General features: G+C 44.0%; 1 protein-coding gene across 1 annotated transcript in view; it reads left to right on the forward strand.

Annotated features, from left to right (window-relative positions):
- Positions 1-10,651: 10,651 nt before the first annotated feature.
- The window catches only part of LOC111959839 (rap guanine nucleotide exchange factor 4), a 54,114-nt gene continuing 48,245 nt past the window's right edge, over positions 10,652-16,520 (forward strand). Inside the window, exons 1-3 of the mRNA XM_070437576.1 lie at positions 10,652-10,793; positions 10,888-10,976; positions 13,486-13,632. The gene's annotated coding sequence lies outside the window, so the exon portion shown is untranslated. The remainder of the gene's footprint in view (positions 10,794-10,887; positions 10,977-13,485; positions 13,633-16,520) is intronic.

Below are 16,520 nucleotides of genomic sequence, written 5' to 3' on the forward strand. Positions count from 1 at the left end.
TAATCTTTCCAACAATTGTTTACAAGACAGATTATTTCACTTATAATTCAACTGTATCACAATGTCGCAGTGGGTCAGAAGTTTACATACAATAAGTTGACTGTGCCCTTTAAACCAGCTTGGAAAATTCCAGAAAAATGTCATGGTTTAGAAGCTAATGATAGTCTATTTGACATAATTTGAATCAATTGGAGTGTACCTGTGGATGTATTTCAAGGCCTACCTTCAAAACTCAGTGCCTCTTGCTTGACATCATAGGAAAATCAAAGTATGCGACCTCAGAAAAAATTGTAGAACTCGACAAGTCTGGTTCATCTTTGGGAGCAATTTCCAAACGCCTGAAGGTACGCACAGTTCATCTGTAAAACATCAGTAGCCAACGTGCAACACCATGTGACCCGCAGCTGTCATACCGCAGTTAGGAGGAGCATGCGTTCTGTCCCTAGGATGAAGCGTACTCTTGGTGGGAAAAGTGCAAATCAATCCCAGAACGCAAGCCACTGTAAGATGCTGGAGGAAACAGGTACATTTAAATATGCATATTCAAGTATAATAATCCGAGTTCTATATCGGCTAACCTGAAAGGCCCGTAGCAAGGAAGAAGTCCACTTGCTCCAAGCAATAGAGCCAGAAACGATTACGGTTTAGCAACTTGAGGCAATGGGGAAAGCATTGTTAAATTTTTGAAAGATGTCCTCTGGTCTCGAAGACAAAAATTAGAACTGTTGGCCTAATGACCTACGTTATGTTATGGAGGAAAAGGGGGAGGCTTCAAGCCGGAAGCACCATCCCAACCGTGAAGACGGGGGGTGCAGCAATCATGTTTATTATTCTGACATTTCACATTCTTAAAATAAAGTGGTGATCCTAACTGACCTAAGACAAGGATTTTTTACCAGGATTAAATGTCAGGAATTGTGAAAACTGAGTTGAAATGTATTTGGCTACGGTGTATGTAAACTTCTGACTTCAACTGTATGTAGATCCTTCTGTCGGTTTTGCTGGCAGCCTCCCCTTTACGGCCAGAGAACTCATGAAATAGAGCCATGAATCCGGAAACAAAGGTTAGTTGTGTTTCCTCTCAGAACACCTTTCACTCTCTGTTGTAAATCTCAGGTGTACTATTAGCTGCATTAGTCCATTGACTTGAGAGGTTACAGTAAAATGGCAAGTGACTAGATCCTAAAGTAATTAAATTAATTCAGATACACAAATCAGATAATTAATGTACAGTCTTTTGGCAAAAAAAAACCTTATGCCTCAACCCTCCACATGTGGACAAAGGCCCTCTGGAGCGAACTACTTTCCATTCCAGCAGCACAGATTATTATTTTTTTCTGTTGGAAACTTCTTAGTCATGTCATACAAATCTACGAGTTCTTCACAGATCAAATCTCTGAAGTGTTTACTGATTATTTTCCTCAATGTTTCAGACTCTGCCAGAAGTTACATTACTAAAATTGCATCAGTAAAACTTCAGACTACGTTCAGATTTCCACTCTTGGCTTCTTGACTGGAAATATGTAGCATATGTTGTATGATCCTTTAATGTTCAATTACATTAAGCAAATCATACTCCATTCTAAACAAAATGCTCTCAACAGTTTCCCGTGGTTAACATTTTCACTGTGTTATCCACGGGTTGTTGATGAGCCTTGGAAGATTATAAACTTCATAAAGCCCTTTTACATGATGTAGTCTATATCTTAAGCATATTATATAACAATGTGGTTGACTGTTTAATTGAAAATAAAAACTTGGCGACAGTGATCACTAATTCTAGCCTATAGGCAGTGTGGCGTAGCGTTAATTGGCAGGGTGTATGTCATGCGGTTGCATGGTGCAGCTGCCATGCACTGCATGCCCAAGCCTGCACAGAAACTGCTCACATGACCCCATCCCCCTGACCAACTCACAAATTCCACCTCAGATGAGGAGTAACTTTGATGATGGCAGTAAACTTTCCCTTCAGTTGATGGCAATTACCGTTCTGAAACACAAACTGTGGTTTGTCGCCATCACACAACAGATAGACCGAATCTACAACAGTAGATCAGACTTGACAGTTGTATGTGGGTATGTGAGTTGTGGTCTGTGCCCAGATGGATAAGTATACAGTATTCAAAAGTTAGAAAATAAAGGATATCATGATGTTACTGGACAGAATGAACCATGATAGGTTTACAGTCGAGAAGAAACAGTCAATGCTGCCATCTTCTGAGAGAAAATGAAATTGCTGGGAACAAATCAAATGTTATTTGTCACATGTGCTAAAGACAACAGCAGTAGACCTTACCGTGAAATGCTTACTTACAWGCTCTTTGTCACGGCCGTTGGAAAAAGAGGACCAAGGTGCACCGTGGTTAGCGTACATTTTCTCTTTATTGATAAAAATGACGCCGAACAAAACAACAAACACTACAAAAACTAACCGTGAAGCTACAGGCTATGTGCCCTAAACAAAAGTCAACTTCCCWCAAAGACAGGTGGAAAAAAGGGCTACCTAAGTATGGTTCTCAATCAAAGACAACGATAGATAGCTGCCTCTGATTGAGAACCACACCCGGCCAAACACAAAGAAATAGAAAACATAGAAATAAAGAAACTAGAATGCCCACCCTAGTCACACCCTGGCCCTAACCCAAAATAGAGATAAAAACCTCTAGGCGGGGGTGGCAGGCGTGCCAGTACCCCCAAAGGTGGAGACTCCGGCCGCAAAACCTGACTCTAAAGGGGAGGGTCCGGGTGGGCTTCCTTTACGGCGGCGGCTCTGGTGCGGACGTAGACCCCCTCCGCCTCTGGCTCCCCCCACTTTGGTGGCGCCTCTGATGCGGGGACCCTCGCCGCGACCCCGACTGGGGACCCTCGTAGCGGGCCCCGGACTGGGGACCCTCGGCAGCCCTCGCCGCTGTAGGCTCCGGACTGGTGGCCGTCGCCGCTGGAGGCTCCGGACTGGTGCCGTCGCCGCTGGAGGTCCGGACTGTGGCCGTCGCCGCTGGAGGCTCCGGACTGGTGGCCGTCGCCGCTGGAGGCTCCGGACTGGTGGCCGCGCGCTGGAGGCTCCGGATTGGGGATCCGTCGCTGGAGGCTCCGGACTGGGGACCGTCGCTGGAGACTCCGGACTGGGGACCGTCGCTGGAGACTCCGGACTGGCCCGTGGAGCAGGCACCGGACTCACCAGGCTGGGGAGACCTACTGGAGGCCTGGTCCGTGGAGGAGGCACAGGATGAACCAGGCTGGGGAGACCTACTGGAGGCCTGGTCCGTGGAGGAGGCACAGGATAGACTGGGCTGTGGGGGAGCACTGGAGATCTGGTGCATAGCCTTGGCACCACTCTTCCAGGCTGAATGCCCACTCTAGCCCGGCACCTCCATAGCGCAGGCACAGGTCGAACCGGGCTGTAGGGGAGCACTGGAGCTCTGGTGCTTAGTACTTGCACCGCTCCTCTTGGCTGCATGCCCACTTTAGCCCGGCACGTGCGGGGAGCTGGAACAGGCCGCACTGGGTTCTCCTGGCAAACTGGGGAAACCGTGCGTAGAGCCGGCGCAGGACCCCCCGGGCTGTRGAGGCGCACTGGAGGTCTGGAGCGCCAAGCTGGCACAAGACGTGCAGGGCTGGGGAAGCGCACAGGAGGCTTAGTGCGTGGGGCTGGCACAGTCTTCACCAGACGGCTAGCACGCACCTCAGGACGAGTATGGAGAGCTGACTCAGGTGACATCAACCCGAGGACACGCTCCGTAGGGCTAATGTCGTGCCTCATGCACCAACACAGCAGCTCTCTCCTCCAATCTCCCCATCAACTCCTTCACTGTCTCTGCTTCACTACCTTCACTCCCCTCCAAGTTCACCCCGACTGGCTCTGGTTCCATCCTCGGCTCCGCCGACCGTCCCTTGTGCCACCCCCCAAAGGGCTGCCTCTCCTGGCCACGCTGCTTGGTCCTTTGTTGGTGGGAGGTTCTGTCACGGATGTTGACAGAAGAGGACCAAGGTGCAGCATGGTTAGCGTACATTTTCTCTTTATTGATAAAAATGACGCCGAACAAACAAACACTACAAACACTACAAACACTACAAACACTACAAACACTACAAACACTACAAACACTACAAACACTACAAACACTACAAACACTAACCGTGAAGCTACATGCTATGTGCCCTAAACAAAAGTCAACTTCCCACAAAGACAGGTGGAAAAAAGGGCTACCTAAGTATGGTTCTCAATCAGAGACAACGATAGACAGCTGCCTCTGATTGAGAACCACACCCGGCCAAACACAAAGAAATAGAAAACATAGAAATAAAGAAACTAGAATGCCCACCCTAGTCACACCCTGGCCTAACCAAATTAGAGAATAAAAACCTCTCTACGGCCAGGGCGTGACACTCTTTATTAACCAACAATTCAGTTTAAAAAAAATAGAGACAAGAAAATATTGACTAAATAAACGTAAGTAAAAAATAAAATAAAATAAAAAAAAGTAACACAATAAAGAACAATAACAAGGCTATACAGGGGGTACCGGTACCGAGTTAATGTGCGGGGGTACAAGTTAGTCTAGGTCATTTGTACATGTAGGGGTAAGGTGTGTGTGGGGGGGCGGGTGTCAATACAAATAGTCCGGGTGGCCATTTGATTAATTATTCAGCAGACTTATGGCTTGGGGTTAGAAGCTTTTAAGGAGCCTTTTGTACCTAGACTTGGTGCTCCAGTACTGCTTGCCATGCAGTAGCAGAGAGAACAGTCTATGACTTGGGTGACTGGAGTCTTTGACAATTTTTTTATCCTTCCTCTGACACCGCCTAGTATATAGGTCCTGGATGGCAGTGATGTACTGGGCTGTACGCACTACCCTCTGTAGCGCCTTACGGTTGAATGCCGAGCAGTTGCCATGCCAGGCGGTGATGGTCAGGATGTCTCAATGGTGCAGCTTTATACCTTTTTGAGGATCTGGGGACCCATGCCAAATCTTTTCAATATCCTGAGGGGGAAAAGGTGTCATGCCCTCTTCACGACTGTCTTGGTGTGTTTGGACCATGATAGTTTGTTGGTGATGTGGACACCAAGGAACTTGAAACTCTTTACCCRCTGCACTACAGCGCCGTCAATGTGAAYGGGGGCGTGTCCTTTGTCTTGCTCACGTTGAGGGAGAGGTTGTTGTCCTGGCACCACACTGCCAGGTCTCTGACCTCCTCCATGGGTGAGATAGATCAGAAATGCTCCTAAATCATATCAGTAGTATGATGATGGCAATGATGATGRTGACAGTGATAATGTCATGTCAAAATAATAACTTTAAAAATAATCTATACTGTGTAAGTGCTCTCGTTAATTAATATAATACCACACATAGTTTTTATTCCCAGTTCAGTGAGGACATTTTGGACTAAAAACTGTAATCAGATGGAACTTTCAAAGACAAATTACAGTCTAGCTAACAAACACATAGAGGATTTAAAAAAAAATACTGCCACATCTAATGAGGCAAGATAACAACATAGCCATTACTTTCACATTTCCAAGGCAACGGTTAAGGGAAGGACAAGAAACAACTTAACATTGTAATAATGAATGTTTATGAATTCTATTTTTCTCTTCTCCATAGTCACAGGCACAGCTCCAACGGTGCATACATGAGCTTAGCATACTGTTTTCAGGAGAGAAAATGCTGTGCAATGTGAATAAAAATGCATTCTACAGTCRTTATAGCAGCCAAAGTATACTGTAGAGCAGACATAAGCAAATGTTATTCCCTGTCTGTTCTAGCTTCCTGTTACTTGACTTCATCGGACCCTTCCTGTACGATCCTCCAAATATCACACTATACGTCTGCCTGCCTGCATGGCATACTAATACCCTTTAGCACTGAATTCCCCTGGCCATTTAAATCCTGCTGTTTGGCACATCTGTCTTCARCAGCTGCTGCCACTTGATTCCCTGGGTATAGCACACACACCGTCTGGACATCGGATATTGTATATGGGATACATCTGCAGGATGTGGAACYGTCCCCTCCTGCCAATCCAAAGAGCCCATTGGGCTTGGGTTGCTTTTTTGGTGTTGTGGTGGTCAGTGTGTGTTGCAGTGGAATGAGAGTGGCAGAGCCTGCAGCCAGCTACCTTAGGGCTCCTATGGTTCCTTTTCATCTGAATGTCTGAGCACAGAGTGCAAGAAGTTCTCCAAATCAATCAGAGAGATGGTTGGAAGCCAGAGTGATTTGAGTGAATCAGTGTGATGTTAATTACATATTTTTGCAAAACCACAAAACACAGGAATCTCTCTCAGGTTGCCAAATGTAAAGCAGACATTAGCCTACATGAATGTGAAATTTGCACTTTTATTGTCCCGTTATCCACAGCGGACCAGTGTGTCATTCCAATATTGACTATTCATGACCTGCCATGGGCTGCCTGCAGGTTCCTCCTTACAGTGGAAATAAAAGCATTTAACTGTTTCCCTCTATATCCTCCCACTCATTTTGCTGCAGTGCTGTCACCGTGGTGACTGGCCTTCACAGCTATTGTGTTTTTTATTGCTTGCCTGCTTTGCTTTGTCATCCCATCAACTCAGTAGCATCTCTCTGGTGGCCKTGCATTTACTGTGTTTGTATAATCTACTGCAATCGAACCACCATAGTCATAATGGCTTTGTATCCACAAAGTCTGAACATAATTATTCCAAGCCACAGTAGCTTCCTTTCCGRAGGAAATAGCTGGCTTGTTTTATTCATCATCACTAAGGTGACAACCCAGCACATTACCTGTTACATTCACCCCTACATTCAAGCTCCTTTGACCACCTCCTCCTCTCCGCAGCAACCCCGGCAGCTAACTAATATCAGCTCTCTGGAGATACGAGTCACGGCACCACTGTAACCGATTTCCATCAAACCTTGGCTGTCAGGCTGCCACTGTTTTAGGTCCCAGGCAAGGTTGTAAACACTGAGCTATTGCAAAGCCTGTCTTTAAAAGGGGCAATCTGCAATGCAAACAACAAAAAAGCAGCCACCCACCACTGTTTTGGTAAACAGCTGAGGGATGGGKATGTAGACATGTAAACACTCTCAAATGCATATACAGAGCTTCGGATTGAAGGACTGACCATCCATCATCCAAATTGTAGTTTGAACCTGTCACGCCCTGATCTGTTTCACCTGTCCTTGTGCTTGTCTCCACCCCCCAGGTGTCGCTCATCATCCCCGGTGTAAATACCTATGTTTTCTGTCTCTCTGTGCCAGTTCGTCTTGTTTTCCAAGTCAACCAGAGTTTATCTCCTMGCTTCTATTTTTCCCAATCTCTGTTTTTCCTAGTATTCCTGGTTTTGACCCTTGCCTGTCCTGACACCGACCCCGCCTGCCTGACAATTCTTCCTGCCCTGACCTCGAGCCTGCCTAACGCCTTGTACTGTTTGGACTCGAACCTGGTTACTGAACCCCTGCCTGTCCTGACCTCGAGACTGTTTAACGTCTTGTACTGTTAGGACTCTGATCTGGTTTATGAACTCTCGCCTGTATCCGACCTGCCTTTTTGCCTACCCCTTGTGTTATAATAAATATCGGAGCTCAACCATCTGCCTTCTGTGTCTGCATATGGGTCTYGCCTTGTGCCCTTATAGAACCATGTTTTGATGCTATACAATGTTTGTTTACAATTACATTGCTTACAAACAATGAAATAAAACAAGCTCATATTTTGGGTTCTAATGGGGTATGTACGGGGTATGTAAGCTCATTTATAAGTTATATSCTTCAAGAATCAATGGATGTATATCATTCATTTAAAAGTCCAACATTGGACATTGGAAATCACAGATTTCCTCATTAATGACTTTGAACCTTACTTGCTTCACATGTTGTCCCACAGTCTATTGTTTTTGTATTGTAGTAGGTATTTTTTGTGTAAAGTGTAAACTGGTCTGGAGAGCTGAAGTCTGGCAAAAGCTCCCATGTCTGTATTGTTTTTGGAAACTTGCCAACTGTACAGTTGTGACTCGTAGGCTAAAAATGATCCTATAAATATTTTGTTTTCAGAATATAATCCCCCGTCTCCCAACCATCAATTTTTTTCATTTACAAAAAGTATTATTTTTAACGTTCCACTCAAGTAAMCTATTGCGTGAAAAGGATCACAAAAAAGGCGTCAAATTCAACGATGCATTTGAAGAGCAGGAGGGATAAGGGAATAGACCAATAAAAAGAGCTGCTGATGCAAGTCTTCCTTTCACCGGGTCTATGATCTCTCCGAAAATGGTAGCAGCGCACACCTCTGGCCATTCCTCTGCGTCTGGAGAGTATTCCTACTTCTACTGCACTACTCTTCATGCAGAATATATCCTTAGGTCAGAAATACTGTACATTGACTTATTTGATTCTTATTTCCAGTGAGAATTGTAAACGTAAGTGAATACTCCTTGGATTATATGTGCTTCCGAACAGCATTTCAAATAGAAAGGGCATGTGTTGAATCACCAAAGACATCTATTAGGTGATACAGGTGGAGGTTGTGGTTGTTTCACTGTTGATTGCTCCAGTCTAGAGCTTTAAACGTGCCATTCTAGCTTTGCCCCAGAGTAGCATGACGCAACGTTACCTGTCTGGAAAATGACTTGTAACACAGGGAGGAGATGATGCGCGGGCTGACATGGTTTATTCTTGGGGTTCTCCGGCCCTCTGCTCTAAATACTGAGCTGTGGATAGGCTGCAGGAGAGAGCAAGAAAAGAGCCCCAACGCTCCAGAAAACCTCCTTCTCTACAGTCTCGCCATCTGCACCCATCACCTCCATGAGAGAGAGAGAGAGAGAGAGAGAGAGAGAGAGAGAGAGAGAGAGAGAGAGAGAGAGAGAGAGAGAGAGAGAGAGAGAGATACACAGATACACAACCATTCTGAGAGCAGGTTCAAAGTGCATTAGCCACACGGCCATCATGTGCCAGATGTGTTTACACAATACATGTCCCTTTGTCACTCTAGCGAGTACTAGGCACTTTAGGTAGTGCAGCTTAAATGAGTTGCTTTTGGTGTGGCTCATTATCACCTGCCGGCAAACATGACTCACCATATGATGTAGACATTTGACATTTACAGTAAAGACTTTTGATTTGACTTTGGTTGGTTGTGTCACTTTCCCCACCAAATGTAAGTGCAAATACAATGTGAATGGCCAAATATAGAATTTCATATGTGCATTGTTATACTCTGTCTTGCATTAAACACAACAGGTATCAATATACCAACTACCAAGACAGTTGGTAGTCTCTCAAATACGTATGATCCCATAGTCGGCTAGTAAGGTGCAGACAAGCAGCTATAAAATGTCATGAGGAAAATGTTTAACTCACATGATGCAATTTGGGGTTTAAAATATTGCCGGTGTGTAGGAAGGGAACGACAGGAAATAGGAATAGCTGAATATGCAGCTGTATCCCTCACATTTAGGAAGTATCTTCTGCATCCAGTCATGTTGTTACACTTTATCAATATTGGGAAGTTATCTCACCGCTAGGGAGTTGCGCACTTTACCCCCAGGCTATAGGTCAGTGAAATATGTTCTATTTTATATATATACATTACCTGTGGCAAGTAATTCCACAGAGTAATGTGAAAGCAAGATAGTGGATCCAACACGGTCTTGTGAGGGGGTGCGAAGAATCAGGTGAAAAATTGTGGTATTTATTTACAAGGGCAGAAGGTGAGCTGGAACCATGAATATTTATAAGATGTTGACAAACACTGACAAATAGACAGAGAATTTAAAAAGAACACATAATTTACTGGCTTCTAAGGCAGAGCGCCTATAATTTTGACAGTCAATAATTTCTTACACCACTGAGGCTGAGAGCCCTGGGACCACATGTCACTCCAGCCCAAGCTCTCCTGAAATAAGCATCCTGAACAGGTTAAATGCCCAACCCCTAACACTGGAAAGTGGTATTCAGAGTCGGGGTCGCAACCCCTAGTGGGGTCGCCAAAATGTAAACAAATTATTTTAAGGAACAAAATATTAAGACTACAGATTATTGTATGGGACAATATACAAACGTTTTTGAGAAAGATCATTTGTAAGATACAATTTTATTGAGTAAATGTATTTATTGGTTTCTTGAAAATGCAATGAGGTTATTTGTTGATGTAAAAATCTAAATTTACCGATTTTAAGGTTGTTAAATTTGGAGTGGGATCGCAAGAAATTCTGGGGGGGAAAAATAGGGTCCTCCGAAATTCTGGGGGGGAAAAATAGGATCCCCAGAAATTATGTCGGAAAAAATGGGGTCCCCGCTGAAAAGGTTTGAATGCCACTGACATTCTTGCTGGATAACTCTGCGGTCTGGGTCGGCATGTGCTCTCCAAATCAGTACACAAACAATCCGCTGTGGTGAGTAAGCTACAAGTCGTCGATTTTATGTAACTTTAAAGTTTAAATTCGAAAAAACAATGTTAACAACTTTTGTATAAAACTGTTTGACATGTTAAGCGATAGAATTAAGTTTGAAAACTTAACATAACAGCCATTTTGCAAACATTTTCAATCAGTTTTTGGCTCTAATCGATGTCTGACGGGTGCTCTCCAGGGAGAATTGTCACACACAATTATTTTCCTAATTCTCTAAAGTTGTGCTGAATGACTGACCAATAGGATATGTCCTCTCCATCTAGACCTGCTGAACGCTCTGGGGAAGATGTGGACATCATCCTGGCCAGGCTGAAATGTGTGAAGGCCTTTGAGCGGTTCCACCCTAGTCTTCTACAGCAGATATGCCTGTGTGGATTCTACGAATGTCTAGAGAAGGGTATCACATGTAAGTTTTGGCTTCATGTTCAAAAGACCTGTATGTTAAAACAAGGCTCTAGAATATGAGAATATGTTCTCACCTCATGTATTTTCCTTTACAGTATACCGTCAAGGAGATATTGGTACCAGCTGGTATGCTGTCATCTCTGGCTCACTTGATGTCAAAGTGTCAGAGACAGCAAATCATCAGGTATATTGGGAGGGGGTTATGGGGGAGTGCAAACCAGATGGTGCATTACCGCCACCTTCTGGATTGGGGTATGGTGGAGACTGGAACTAGGTTCTTGTTGTTTATATTCTAGACTTGAAACCACAGGTGGTTAGGAATAATATTAAAGATGCACTACGCAGAAATTGCTTTGCCATTTCCTTGCAAAAAAATTGAATAGTTCACCTCATTTCTGTTTATTTGACAAAACAAGCATGTGTAGCGTAGATAATCATTGTATCTAAACCGCTGTGAAATACAATAGATTTTACATAACCCCAAATCTTATATTTTCAGCTGTTTGAAGCTGGTGTACAAAACCAAAAATAAAAGACGCAAAAACAAAACTTATGAACGGGACCCATAGAAATAGTGCACATAGAACAGATCTACCGCATCTTAGACTTTCTTTCAATGAGAATGACAGATSTAGAGCTCACATTTTTATGTGCATTTGGTCGGGTCGCCCAAAAAGTTACATATTACTGCTTTAGAGCTTTGAGGATATCCTCGTCAGACTGTTGGGAGGAGGTGTTGATAGAGTAGCACGGTATGAGTCATAACACCCTAGGTGTCAAACAGGGAAATTGTTCCAATCGTTTTCCCACCATACATTTTTCCCATTTCCCTCCCAAAATGAAATGCTAATTGGCTGCTAATGTAGCTATCATAAAGAACTACAAATGTCATGATGATCTGGTTGAGACTGCCGAATCAAGGCAAAGGCACGAATTTTGGATGAACTATCTAATGTTAGCTAAATGTAGTTGCAAATAAATTGGCTACATTTATTTGTGAACTGTCTTGTGCAAGTTTTAAATTGACACAATACCGTGTAGCAAAGGGGTTAGCTAGCGATGACGTGCAGGAGCTTGCAGGGATTTGTAGTTTTGTATGATGTCTACATTGATGCTAATTAGCATTTTCGAATCGGAGAGTAAATAGAGCCAAATATATTGATAAAAGTCAACTTTTCTGAGAGAGATTTACATGGTTATCAAAACTTTACGCCAGGGTAAGCCTACACGAAACACAGCCCTTATTTCCTTGTTTGACCTGTATGTTTTATGGGTATTATGACACTTCCAATATGGGGCTCTATTGCTCTTTGCCGAGGGGGTGACCACCGGGTCACTTCTGGTCACTTTTTAAAAAGATATTCTACTCCAAAATGCATGAAACTGTAATTATGTTGACACCATCGTAAATATAACTGATGTGCGCAACAGCACTCGTGTCTCTCATTCGTGCCACTGGTCGCTCTGTTTGCTACAAATATAAGTTGTGATCTTCACTCTGATCTTAAAGGGACAGTGGGAGATTTTGACTTACCCAGAGTCAGTGCAGTTTGAAGGAAGATGAAGGTAGTTTCGCAAGCCATTGACTGGAATTCTACAGGAACAGCTAGCATGCTGCTTCTAAGTTAATATAGGGGAAACACTGCCTTTAATGAAAAGCGATATACTTTATTGAGTAGATGCTATAAACAGTAGATTGCATGAAAAATAGCAAATGAACAAGATTGCAAAATGAAACGGCAGATCGAAATGACCTCCCTTACTGTGAATTACTTTTCTGTGTAATATAAATCACTACCCTGTATTGTATTCAATCCATTCCTTGGTTCCAAAATAAATTGTACTATAGCTACAGTTAATATTTATTCATACAATCATTAAATACCAAATGAGATATATCAGAGGTGTGTCCACTTTCCTACAATAAATAAATAATTAATATTCCTTATGGTTTGCCTGTAGTGTTGCAAAATTCCTTGAACTTTCAATAAATTCTCAGGTTTTCCCGAATTCCCGGTTGGAGGATTCCCGGAATCAGAAGTTAAAAAACAGGAAATACGGAATCCTCCAAACTGGATTTCTGGGAAACCAGGGAATTTAATGAAAGTTCCCAGAATTTTGCAACCCTAATTGCCTGACATGGGAGAAAATCTTTTCAACACCTTCGATTCTATTAGTTAGTTGGTCTCCTCTCACGTCATAAAGGATGAACTGCACTGTAACATGTGCATGAGGAGATCAAGATGCACATTAACCCTGGAGCTCATCTGAAGAGCCAACTAGAAAGGGCACTCTACTTCACAGTGATTTGTGTCTTCTGAGATTGGTAACCTTGGGGACACCAGGAGTCTTTTCCTATAATTACCAGCGCCCCATGTGCTCTAGTCTGCCTGGCGGCCCTCTGTTGATTGGAGTGATTTTAGAAACCCTCTGTCTAATGCAAGTGTTCAGATCTGCTAGATTGCGTCCCACCTATGGGAGTGATCTGATCACTGCCAAAGCCAGCATTTTGAGTCCAATTTTTAAGGCAAGGCCCATGTTTAAGGCAAGGCCCATGTTTAAGGCAAGGCCCATGTTTAAGGTGATTCAAAACATTTGATTAGCATAGTCCCCCTACCTCCTCCCTGTCTCTTCCTCTTTTGAAAATGACGAGGAACCATCCAAGCAGAGATCATTTTCAGTGTCTCTTGTAGGATGCTGTCACAATCTGCACTCTGGGTATTGGAACAGCATTTGGGGAGTCGATCCTGGATAACACCCCACGGCACGCCACCATTGTCACCCGGGAATTCAGTGAACTCCTCCGCATCGACCAGAGGGAGTTCAAGTCTCTGTGGGAGGTAAGCACCTCAGCATTACGCCTTACCTTTGTGGATTCAGCTTTCAATACACCATCCAGTATGACTCACCTCAGATAGTGGCTGTAGCAAAGGAGGCTGCTGAGGGGAGGACAGCTCATAATAATGGCCGGAACGGAGCGAATGGAATGGCATCAAACACATGGTACCATTCCACTTATTCCACTACAGCCATTACCACGAGCCTGTCATCCCCAATTATGGTGCCACCAACCTCCTGTGGCCTGTAACTATCTGGTAACTATCTGTATCAGTGGACTGATGATACCCACACTGGAAATAATGAGGCTTTGTGGGAGTTCTTGGATTTTCTTTGATATCTGCAAAATAAGCGTGCAGGCCTGTTGATTTAATGCTGTTAACATTCTTTGAGGTGTGTCACTGAGGCAGTGGATTTAAGTTGTGTTAATACAACGTGTTTACATCACGTGAGGAGGACATGAAAGCGCAAAGCAGGTTATATATGCCACAAGAAATAGCCTTTTTTTATATATTAATTGGGATGGTATTTCTCTTCTTGAAACATCTGTTTGAAGTTCCAATGTGAGGCAGTAGCATTTAGACATTTTGACCACTAGGGGGAAGTGCAGTGCTATAGAGAATCGGTGCACTTCCTGTTGTGTGTGGGCTCACTGATCTCCATGAAACGTTTTACAATTGTGGTTAGACCGCTGGCGTTAATATCATCATTTAAGCGGTCATCTAGAGCCATTCTTCCCTTGAATAATTAGTGTAGGAATAATAGTTTACCGCTGGGTAGATTTTTCTCCCCATATCTATGACAGATGGATCCTTGTGCTCAGGTCACAAGTATTCCGTGGGGATTTGTTTTGGAAGAGCAATATTGATGTTTGTATGTCTGTCAGTGTCACCCATGTTGGTTTAAGACTAAAGGAGTAGAGCTTGTCATTAGCAGGTTAGAGAATTATATCTCTTGCCAAATTGTCCCTTCCTGCTGCCCTGAGGAGCTCCTCTCTCCCCTATCCCTCCACCCCCTCAGCCGTACAGGAAGGCACGAGTGAGCGAGTTGGTCAGGATAGGAGGTGCCACACTGTCCAAAGGCCCCTGTCTGTTCTGTTGGAGCCACTACACTGGCTTCCTGAGTGAGAGAACTGGTTTCCTCTGAGAGCAGAGGGCAGGCAGGGGGGTTGTTAGTTTTAAAGCTATAGACTCTACGTCACTCACTGGTCCTTCACAATGGAACTGGAGTCTGAGCACAGTTTGAATGTATGCTATGATGTGGACAACCACGTGGAAATACTACACGTCTCTATTCAGAGGATAAGCTCTTCTGAGAGGTCGGTCTGAGGTGAGCCGCTCTCGGGAAAAAAAGGCTTTTAGCTGCCAGACAGGAACACCATCACTGTACATTTGCTCATGCTTCATTGATGGAACATGTGCTTGTCCTGTCTTAAGATAATACTTTCTGCCCACGGTCGTGGTTAGCTTTTTAGAGCGGAGATAAGAGGAGTACTGAGTGATATAATGGCCTTCTATATTGTGGCTTTCAGTTGGATTTGTTGATGGGTTTCAGCTCGGAACTCTGGATSATCGTGTAGTTATGTCCAGCGACTTATTTTCAAACGGTTCAACAGTAACAATTCAACAATAACATACATTAGTGTCTAGAGAAGTGTCTGCATCTCCCTCGCTATGAAGTAAATGTTTAGTGCTTCATTGACTTGTTCCTATTTCATTACTAACACAGCCAAGTCATTGGAGAGACTAGCAATTCACAGCCCATCGCTTAATTGCTGTCAATAGTGCTCAGTGAAAGCAATCTCTTTTGCCCCAGCCGCTCTAGGCAAGGCCCATGACAGCCATTTGGTTCTGCGAAACATCACTCCATCGTGGCGTTGTTGCTTGACGTGCTGAGTTAGCTATGTCACACAAGCTGTGAGTAACTGAACTGCTATCAAAAGTGAACCCTGTGAACTTGCCCGTCAACAAGCTTTAAATGAATGATGTCGTTAGCGTGTCTCGATTGTGACTTTGGGTTGTATACTGGGCATGCCGTCACTCAGTGTTTTGCTCATGATCACCGGATTTCGTTGATCCCTTTCAATTCTTTTGAGAATCTCCTCTTTGCTCAGCATCAAGGTGCTAGACACAACGTGCGATAGGAATATTTAGCCATGCTTGTGCTCACCTGTGGAGCCTTGGTTTGAGACGGTCCAGGGGTGCCCATTTATTTCTGTCAGACATGCCGCAATGCAGAAAGTGCTCCTGATATCCTGTTACTAGCAGCATAGGTCTTTGTGCATTTTCTCAAATGTTTATTCCCTGCCTGTTTACGATACATCACTTGTATTGTGCTGTAATTGATTGTAAATGCAGCCTAACTCCCTGCGGCATAGACAACGCGACTTCACCTTGTGTTTTTTCTGATTGAGTCAAACGCAAAGCTAATTAAAGGCAAATGATCTCCCTCAGGCCATGACTACAGTAGTATTCAACCATGTATGAGTTGTATATCATTATTTGTCTGAAGAATCAAATAGTAGTAGTTGCCGTAGGAGCTCCTTTGGGAGTTGATTGAGTACAGACCGATCTGTAAGAGAGAGGTCACGTTGAGGTGATGCTGACCGGAGTTGTCCGAGCCCCAGGTACATCCCCTGAGGAAGAAGATTTTTAGGTCGAGGGAGACCTTGATACACGTGAGCGCGCACACACACACACACACACACACACACACACACACACACACACACCAACACACACACACACACACACACACACCACACCCACATACCTCCACCCACACAGATTCTGAGAAGTGGGCAGAAAAGCCTTGGCTCAACACTCCTTCAGAGTGGTGGCAGATGAGACCAGCTCAACAACTCCTTCAGATCTGTGCAGGCTGAGAACAG

Source organism: Salvelinus sp. IW2-2015, linkage group LG36, assembly GCF_002910315.2.
Source record: "Salvelinus sp. IW2-2015 linkage group LG36, ASM291031v2, whole genome shotgun sequence".
Taxonomy (NCBI): domain Eukaryota; kingdom Metazoa; phylum Chordata; class Actinopteri; order Salmoniformes; family Salmonidae; genus Salvelinus; species Salvelinus sp. IW2-2015.